Source organism: Nannospalax galili, unplaced genomic scaffold (genome assembly GCF_000622305.1).
Source record: "Nannospalax galili isolate Female #2095 unplaced genomic scaffold, S.galili_v1.0 scaffold611, whole genome shotgun sequence".
Classification (NCBI taxonomy): domain Eukaryota; kingdom Metazoa; phylum Chordata; class Mammalia; order Rodentia; family Spalacidae; genus Nannospalax; species Nannospalax galili.
This window is the reverse complement of record NW_008330486.1, coordinates 2,349,414-2,358,890: the sequence shown is the minus strand read 5'-3', so window position 1 is coordinate 2,358,890 and position 9,477 is coordinate 2,349,414. Positions and strand designations below refer to the sequence as shown.

Below are 9,477 nucleotides of genomic sequence, written 5' to 3'. Positions count from 1 at the left end.
ATATTGTGGTATTGTGGTTCATGAAAATGGTTTCAAGTTAGACAGTTTGAATTTCTTAATTGAAGTTGAAGAGACCTTCGGGTAATATGTGAATTGAAAGGAGAGGAACTTCCAGTTGTGTCTCAAAGGTGACCCTTTTAAAGACATATTTGTTAGTTGTGAGTGACAGAGGTTACAGAGCCAGGCGGGACCATTTCTAAAGTGTTAAACTGACCTTCAATAACAAGGTCATGAGGTCGGCTGGGTTGTGGTTGGTAGGGAACCCTTTGCCTTTTGTGGAGAGCTTTTAAAAAGCTTCAACTTTTTGTCCCTCCCTCTCTTCTTTCTGGTCTCACTCTGCTGGCTGTTTTCAAAAAACCTCCAGGATTTGTAATCTGACTCATGGGCTGACCTACCCAGGATAGGGGCACATGGACAGCCAGACGCTGTGGTCCAAGTCTCATCCCATTTAGTAGGATGGCAGCAGCCAGGAGCCTGGAAAGGAACCCCTTACCCTCCCCACAGTGGGAGTTGTGTAAGGAAGGCAGTCTTCAGACCTCTCCATTCCTCCCTGTAGCTTTTCTGTCTGAGACCCTTTAGATTAGTGTCTCTGATGACCTCAGATAGGTCATTCACACTTCATGGGATCCATTTTTTTCTCATTGACAAAATGAGAAATTTGGACTGCATGATATAGTCTTGATTTTTATATTGTTAGTTTGGTTTGATAAAATGCTGGGCCTTTGGGGGTGGTTGTTCCTGATTAGTAAAATCAAAGACAGGCCACATTTTGTTTTCCATAATACATGTATCTCTCCAGGAATGAAGATGTTGACTTGTTTTTGCACACTGTTCTCTGTATATTGTTAATGGCTTTGTACAAGGACCAGTAAGACACTGGAGGCTCCTGCTCCAAGGGAAAATCCTTTGCATTTAGTCCCAGAGTTCTCAAGAATTCAGTCTGAGTGGGGCCAGTGAGATGGCTCAATGGGGAAAGGCAATTTGCCGCCAAGCCTGATGACCTAAGTTCCATTACTGGAAGCCCCTCCCCACCTCATGGTGGAGAAAACCAACTCCTGAAAGTTTTCATCTCACTTTCACACATGCACTGTGACACACATGCCCATACATCACAGATGAATCCACACATACACACATGCACCCAAATAAAATGAAATTTGAAATTTTTTTTTAAAGAATCTAGTATGAAGTCAGATGTGGTGGCACATGCCTTTAATCCCAGCACTCAAGAGGCAGAGGCAGGCAGATCTTTGTGAGTTCCAGGCCACCTGGGGCTACAGGGAGACCCTGTCTCAAAAAGACCAAAAAAAAAAAAAGTATCTAGTATGAACATCTAAGCCCTTACACACTGGATATGCTCAGCACTTTAAAAAAATTTTTATGGGGCTGGAGAGATGGCTCAGCAGTTAAGAGCACTGACTGCTCTTGCAGAGGACCTGGGTTTGATTCCCAGCACCCACATGGCAGCTATGAACCATCCTTAACTCCAGTTCCAGGGGAATCTGATGCTCTCTTCTGACCTCCAGCGGCATTGCACGACAGGGTGCACTCACATACATGCAGGCAATACACTCGTGCACATAAAATTAAAATAAATAAAATAGTTTTAAAAAATTTTATGTGTATGAGTGTTATGCCTGTATATATTTAAGTGCACTTGTGTCATACAGTGCCCATGGAGGTCAGAGGAGGGCTTCAGATTCCCTGAAACTGGACTTGTGGATGGTTATTTGTTGCCATGGGGTGCTGGAATTTGGACCCTGGTCTCCTGAAAGAGCAACCAGTGCTCTAAACCACTGAACCATCTCTCCAGAGCTCCTGCTCATCACTTTAAATTTTTTTTAATTTATTTCTATTTTATGTGTATGAATGTTTTGCCAGCATGTATGTAAGTGCACTACATTCATGCAATGCTGCAGAGTTCAGAAGAGGGCATCAGATCCCCTGGAACTAGAGTTACAGTTGGTTGTTAGCCACCAAGTGGGTGCTGGGAATTGAACCTGGTTCCTCTGCAAGAGCAGCCAGTGCTCCTACCCACTGAGCCATCTCTCCAGCCCCTCAGCACTTGGTTTTATCTGCTTTCTCTGCATTCATGGTTCCACACTGAGGTAATCCCGCTTTACTACAATGCTTTCTTTGCTCTATAAATTCTTATAAAAGACAGCATATATTACACACTCATGAATATTCCCTTCTGGACATTTATGGCACACTTGGACAGACATCTTCTGAACAGAGAAATTAAGTACTCTGCTCCGCACACCTTAACTGATGTAGTGACATTCCCTCCTCACTAACTGCTCTCCATAATTAGAAAAAATTCTGCCAAGATCGTGCCTCGAATCCTTTTTTGCTTCTTTATTTTCTCTCTGGAAAGTCTGCAGGAATATTGAGTGGAATATTTTCCAGGCCCCCTAGCTGTAGAGATCTCAGCTCCCTGAAACCACAACTGTCTGTCTCTTTTGCCCACACACGGCTGGACAGTGGAAACCCAGAGCGTCCCCTCACCCCTCACCACACTGTGGAGTTTGCCCTCGAGGACTCTGTAGAAAGGCAGACAGGCTGTTCTCTGGCTGCCAGATGCTAATCTAGCTCCTTCCACCTCCGTTTTAGGAAAAAATACCAAGGAAGGAAGAGGAAGTGATTGTTTTAATGATTCAGGCCCCACTGACATCTAGTGCATATGCCGGGCAGACGAACTAGGAAGGGAGGACCCTGCCCTGGAATTTTAGACTTGTTTCCATCTGATTCAATTCAGCAAGTACAATTTCATCCTGCAAGCAATGGAAACACAGAAAGTGCATGAGACAGGTTCACAATCTAATGGCAGAAGAAAGACACATCCAGACCTTATACACGAGAGGAAAGCAACGGTGGGTGGCAAGGGAGGGGAGGCAGGGAATCACGGAGATAGGAGCCCTCCTGAAAGCACCAACAGGATGCAGCATTTTAACTCAGTCTTGAAGAATGGGTGTGATTTAGTGAACAGATCTTGGTAGGAGGCAGAGGTCACGGGTTGTATTAGTTACTTTTCTGTTGCTGTGATAAAAACATCGGGACCAAGGCAACTTACAGAAGGAAGAATTTATCTGGTTTGTGGTTCCAGAGCGCTGAGTCTGGCAGGGTTGGGGAGGCGTGGTGGGAGGCAGCTGGAGCCGAAAGCTGAGAGCTCAGATCTTCAGCCAGGCACAGGAAGCAGAGAGAGACAGACAGGAAGTGGGCAAGGTCATATACGCTGGAAGTCTGGCCCCAGAGACTTGCATCCTCCAGCAAGGCCACACCTCCTAAAGGCTCCACAACCCTTTCCAAACAGCCCACCAACTGGAACCAAGTGTTCAAATACTTGGAGCCTATGGAGGACACTCCCATTCAAGCCACCACATAGGGGAGAGTCCAGAAAGATAGAAACCGGTTTGAATAAAATCCTAGAGGAGGTAGTAGGTAGCTAAGAGGTGGACAAGCAAGAGTCAGCAAAGTCTTGGGCCATTAAAGTCTAGTTTGAGATGAAGAGAAGTGTGAAGTTCCCAGATGAAGAGAAGAAAAAGTCAAAGGCAAGATTGTTTAGGGAACTTAGCTTAAAATGATTTTTAGGGGCTGTGTAGCGTGCTTCACTAGCATGTACAAGAGCCTGGAGAGAGAGGGAGAGGGAGAGAGAGAGAATCTCTTAGTAATTGTTTAGGCACTATTAAGATTATGATAGATTAGACTAAATGCTGGGAAAGGAAATAAAACTTTTATATGTACAAGAATGCTTTTTAAAATTCGAGTGTGTGTGTGTGGAGAGAGGTCAAAGGACATGCTCAGGTGTCATCCTCAGGAACTCCACCCACCTCCTTTGTCGCTAGCTTAGTCTGACCACTGGGGCCAAACTGCCTGGCCTGTAAGCCCCAGGGATCCTCTTGTCTCGGCCTCCCCAGCTCTCGGATTACACGTGCATGCCCATGCCCAGGTCTGCATTTGCACAGGGCTTCTGGAATTGAACTCAGGACCTTGTGCTTGTGAACAGGCACTTTACCAGCTGAGCTTTCGCTTTCTCCAGTCTTATATGTGTAGTAATTTTTATGTGTGAGATGACTCTAAGGCTAAAGATAGTTACGGTGACAAGTTTAATGCTAGTCCAGCTCCTTACTGTAGTTGCTATTAATATTACTTTTTAACTTTTAATAACATTTATTGCTATTTCCCTAGTTACATGAAACTGAAGTACAAAAAAAGCAAGATTTGAAAAGCATTTTACTATGAAGAGGGGGAGGGAGGCATGTGCACTACCAAAACATGACCATGTGTGATGGTTAGTTTTGTCAGCTTGACACAATGCCAAATCACCCAGGAGGCAGGCCTCTGGGCCAGTCTGAGGGAGATTTTCTTGAGTACATTAATTGAAGTGGGAAAAGCTGCCCATTGTGGGTGGCATCTTTCCCTGGGCAGAGGATTCTGTAGGAGAGGAGAAAGTGAGCTGAGCACTGCCGTGCATCATGAATTCACTGCTGTCTGCTCTTGATTGTGACGGGATGTGATGGGACTTAGCTGCTTCAAGTTCCTGCCACCTTGATTTTCCCTCAGTGAGGAACTGTCACGTGGAATTGCCAGCCAAATAAATCCTTTCTCCCTAAAGTTGCTTTGGTCAGGGTATTTTATCACAGCAACAGGAAACAAAGCTAAGACACTGCTTTGAAATGTTAGAAGCCTTTCCCCTACTCTGAAAGCAAGCAATGTCCTCTGTCCATCAAAGGAAGAATGGACAGGGAAGAGGAGATACTGGGGTAAAGGGAGTGTTTATTATTTCACTTGGCTAGGCATTTGGTGAAGTGGAGCTCATTGTATGGAAAAGATAACTGGAAATGTGAAGTTGGGACTCAAAAATATGTGACTCTGGATAGCCAAAACCAAGAGAAAATTCTTTTTTCTCTACACATGTCAAAGGGGAGAGAGAAATCAATCAAGTAAGATTTTTGGGATTAAGCACTGTGCTAATTACCCCTAGGGAACAGACAGGAAGTTTGCAATTTAGTTCTAAGAATCTTTTTGCAGTCTAGCCCCAGGCTCCCTCTGTCGCTCTCCTCCTTCATGCTCTTTTGCCTTCACAGCCTTCCCGGACCACTCCTCAGCTTTTGCGGGCTTCTTCCCTAGAGCAAAATGCCTTCAAGGCTCTCTCCTTTCTCAGCTGCAGCTCCCAGTCATCCTTAAAGACAATCAAATGTCTTCTCTTGACATTCCCTGTTGGCAGCAGTGAGATAGCTGTTTCTCCCAGTCTGTTTCACACTGACTGTGAAAAATCTGAGTGCAGGGACTGAACCATCCACACAATACACCTAGCATAGTGTTTGGTGCATGGTAGGTAGTCAGTAGGTATTTATGGATTGAATGAATAAATGATCTAAGTATTCAGAGCTGTAAGTGAAAGAAACGATGGTATCTGAGCAGTCAATAATAGTAATAAACAACTTATTGTTTCAAATACTTTGTAAAGGATTCATCTTCATTTTCTTATTTAATCCTATCCACAAATTGAGCATGCCTTTTCCTTTATTTTTTAAAAGTTTTATTTATTTTTATTTTATGTGTATGAGTGTTTTGTCTACATGTATGTAAGTGCACCATGTGCATGCAGTGCCCACAGGGACCAGAAGAGGGCATTGGATCCCCTGGAACTGGAGTTACAGATGGTTGTTAACCACCATGAGCTTGTTGGGAACTGAACCTGGGTCCTCTGCAAGAGCTGCTAGTACTCTTAACCACTGAGCCATCTCTCCAGCCCCAAGCATGACTTTTAGTTTCCATTTACAGGCATAGATACTGAGGGCTAGAGGATTACTTTCTATGTTAGTAACAATGAAAGAGCAGCTGCTTAGTCTTGGACAGGTATCTTAAATTTTCTGTGCTCTAGTTGCCTCATTTTTTAAATAAAGGGCTTAGACTTTTATTTGTAAAATCATTTCCCTTGGGAAACTCTCTGACTCAACAATGATGTTACTAAAATGTAGCATGTGCAAACAATGGGGCAGTGTTATATGTATGAGGCTTAGAAGGTAAAGAAGGATACAGTCTGAAAGTAGAGGCTGAAGGGGAAGGCATCACTAAAATTCATATCCTGGGCTAGGGAAATGACTCACTTGTGAAAGTGCTTTTCTTGCAAGCACAAGGACCTGAGTCTGCTCCTCAGAACCCAAGTTGAAAAAAAAAGTGTTGGCATGTGCTTGTGGGGAGGTGGAGACAGGTGGATCTCTGGGGCTCACTGGCTACCAGCCCAGCATACTTGGTGAGCTCAGACCAGTGAGAGACCCTGTCTCAAACAGAAAATAGACTGCATCTAAAGAACAACTTCCAAGATTGTCCTCTGGATGCCATATGCAAGCACATGTATATGCACATACATATGCTTCCACACATGCACATAACACCACACACATGCAAATACATGCGTGTGCGTGCACACACACACACACACACACACACAAATTCATCACTCTCAGGAACCATAGGAGTTGATCCAAGTGCCAGGGGTGGACTACCTATGAGTTCTCAGCCAGAGCCACCACACCTCAGTATAGGCTATTGCCACTGCTGTTGGTTGTGAACTGGGTGATAAGTCCCTATTGCCAAAGACACTGCATACTTTGATTGTAGGGCATGGAGAATTCAGGTTGGATCTGAGTTAGAAGCCTCCTACCACTGGCTGGTGTTCATAGTGCTGGAGGGTGTTCTACAGGCTGCTGGAGGGGAATTATTGTCAATGGTCCTGTCAGGCTCTGGGCCCAACATGTTAACACTACCAGCACACTAGGTAAATGTGCCCACTGGTGCGATAGAGGCACAACTCTTATGGGTGCAACCAACTATTTTTCAAGTGAACTCAAGGCCTGCTCCACAGGAGAGAACCCATGTTTGGTACTGTAAGTCAGAACAAAAACCTATGACCACAGAAGTCTTAAGTTCTAGAGGGGATTGTATCACTTGTTTTTTAGTGGATATTATGTGCCTGTAAACATTTGTTTACAGCCATCTGCCACTGCTCCTGTCAGCCTTGGTGAGGGAAGCTTTTTTTTCCCCTGTAGGAGTAGTTACTGTAGAGATTCATAACTGGTTAAACTGCATAAATGAAAAAAAATGCATAAATGACTATTACTATGGCATGGTGGCCCTACACTCAGTCCACAATTGAGGAAATTACTTCAGACATCTAAATCACCCCCTCTAAGCTCAGAGAACATTGGGCAGAAAAAGCAAAAGCCAGAGGAAAGGGTGGAGTGTTGTGTGGCTGTTTTCTCTAGGTAGGACATGATTATTGCCCCCTCAGATTGAATAGCTGTGATCATTGACATGAGATCTCTCATGAAATTGTGTCCACTGACATTCCCTCTTAGGGTGGGCAGTGGCTTCTAAAGTACCTTCTCTCTCCAAGGATATATAAACAATTGGAAGAGAAGACTTTTGATGGTTTAGCTGCCCAAAGATAGCCTAACCCCTCTCCTACACTCCTGTGTACACACTCCTAAAAAACTAATTTGGTTCCCCCATAAGGCTTGAATGGAATTTTTGTTTGGTCTTCCATTGCCTTATTGATCTGGTATGAACAGAAATAGACTTCCTGGGAAACATCACACAAGCAGTTACCCTTTAGGCTTGTTCTCTGATGGCTCTAAAAAGTCTCTGATGACTTTTAGTTTGTTCAATATTTTTCTTGTTGGGATGGGAGTAAGAACTTCCAAGGCAGAAACATATGTCTCTGTGTGGTCCATTTTGGAATAAGAAGGAGCCAGCTGACCCAGATTCAGGAAGGAAAGAACCAGGGCAATTCTAGGTGCTAATGTGATGGGAGGTGCTCTTATCTCTGGAGTTCTGCCCTTGATGGGATTTAGCACCAAGGCTCAAGCTCCTCATCTCTGCCCACCTTATCTCATTTTCTAGAGAAGGACTTGAGGGGGGAATTATTCATCAATGGATCAGTCAGCTATGGTCAAGTTCACAGAGTCAAATAGTGAGCTGGAACAGGGTCTCTGTGAGGTGAAGAAGACCTCACTGTTAGATGTCCTTGTTGGAAATGCTCATGAATAGAAGGGAGAACAGGGCAAGGGAGAGAAGAAATCAACTCTCAAAGAAGGCAGTTGTTGGGTAAGAAATGGTATTACTGTCCAATCTCAAAAAGATGGAGAATGAGAACAAAACTCTGGAGTTTAAAAAAGATTTTGAGACAAGGTCTGAAACTTGTTATGTAGCAGAATATAACTTGAAAGCCAGGCATGGTGGCATATACATTTAGTCCCAGCACTCAGAGGCAGGTGGATCTCTGTGAGATCAAAGCCAGCTTGGTCTACATAGCAAGTTCCAGGTCAGCCAGGACTACAAGGAGACCCTGTTTTAAAAAAGAAAAAGAAGGAAGAGGAGGAGGAGGAGAAAGAGGAGGAGGAGGAAGAGGAGGAGGAGGAGAGGAGGAGGAGGAGTGGCCGACCTACAGGACAATGATGAGGACACGCAGGAGGAGGAGGAGGAGGAGGAGACGACTTGAACTTCTTATCCTCCTGTGTCTATTTCCCCAGTGCTGGATTACAGGTGTGCATCAGCAGACTGGTTTATACAGTGCTGGGGATTGAATCCAAGACTCTGTGCATGCTAGGTAAACACTCTAAATGAGCTGCATCCTAAACCCTATTTTATTTGTTTTGTTTTGTTTTTTTTTTGGTGCTGGAGACTAAACTCAGCACTTTACACATGCTGGGAAACCACTGAACCACATCCCCAGCCTCAAATCTGTTCAGTTACTATTCTTAGTATTTTACTTTATTTTATTTTTATGTGCATGAGTGTTTCGCCTGCATGTATGTAAGTGCACCCATGCGTGCAATGAGAGTGGAGGCCAGAAGACGGCAGTAGATCCCCTGGAACTGGAGTTAAGGATGATTGTTAGTCACCATGTTTGTGCTGGGAAAAAACCCTGTCCTCTGCAACAGCAGTCAGTGCTCTTAAACACTGAGCTGTCTCTCCAGCCCCTTTTCTTAGTACTTTAAAGATTGGAAGGCCACCAGTTAGAGGAAGGAGGAAAAAAAAATTTATGGAACAAGGGGCTGGAGAAATGGCTCAGCAGTTAGGAGAACATACTGCTTTTCCAGAGGATCAGAGTTCAGTTCCCAGCACCCACATCAGGCAGCTCACAACTGCCTGTAACTCCAGCTCCAGGGGGATCTGGCACACTCTTCTGGCTTCTGCAGGCACCTGCACTCATGTGTACACACACATATATACATAGCTAGAAATAATAAAGTAAATCTGTAAGAAAAAGTATATGAGAGGAGGGGTGACTGGAGAGATGGCTCAGTAGTTAGGAACACTGACTGCTCTTGCAGAAAATCTAGGTTTGGCTTCCAGCACCCACATCAGATGACTCACAACCACTTGAAACTCCAATTCCAGAGAATCAGATGCCCTCTGGCCTCTAACACAGAGAGAGAGAGAGAGAGAGAGAGAGAGAGAGAGAGAGAG

General features: G+C 44.4%; 1 long non-coding RNA gene across 1 annotated transcript; it reads right to left on the bottom strand.

Annotated features, from left to right (window-relative positions):
- Window positions 1-2,631: 2,631 nt before the first annotated feature.
- Window positions 2,632-3,201, bottom strand: LOC108491535. Its single transcript, XR_003851799.1, has 2 exons — window positions 3,074-3,201; window positions 2,632-2,774 (listed from the first exon to the last, which is right to left on the bottom strand). It is a non-coding gene; the product is annotated as an uncharacterized LOC108491535 (long non-coding RNA).
- Window positions 3,202-9,477: the final 6,276 nt, after the last annotated feature.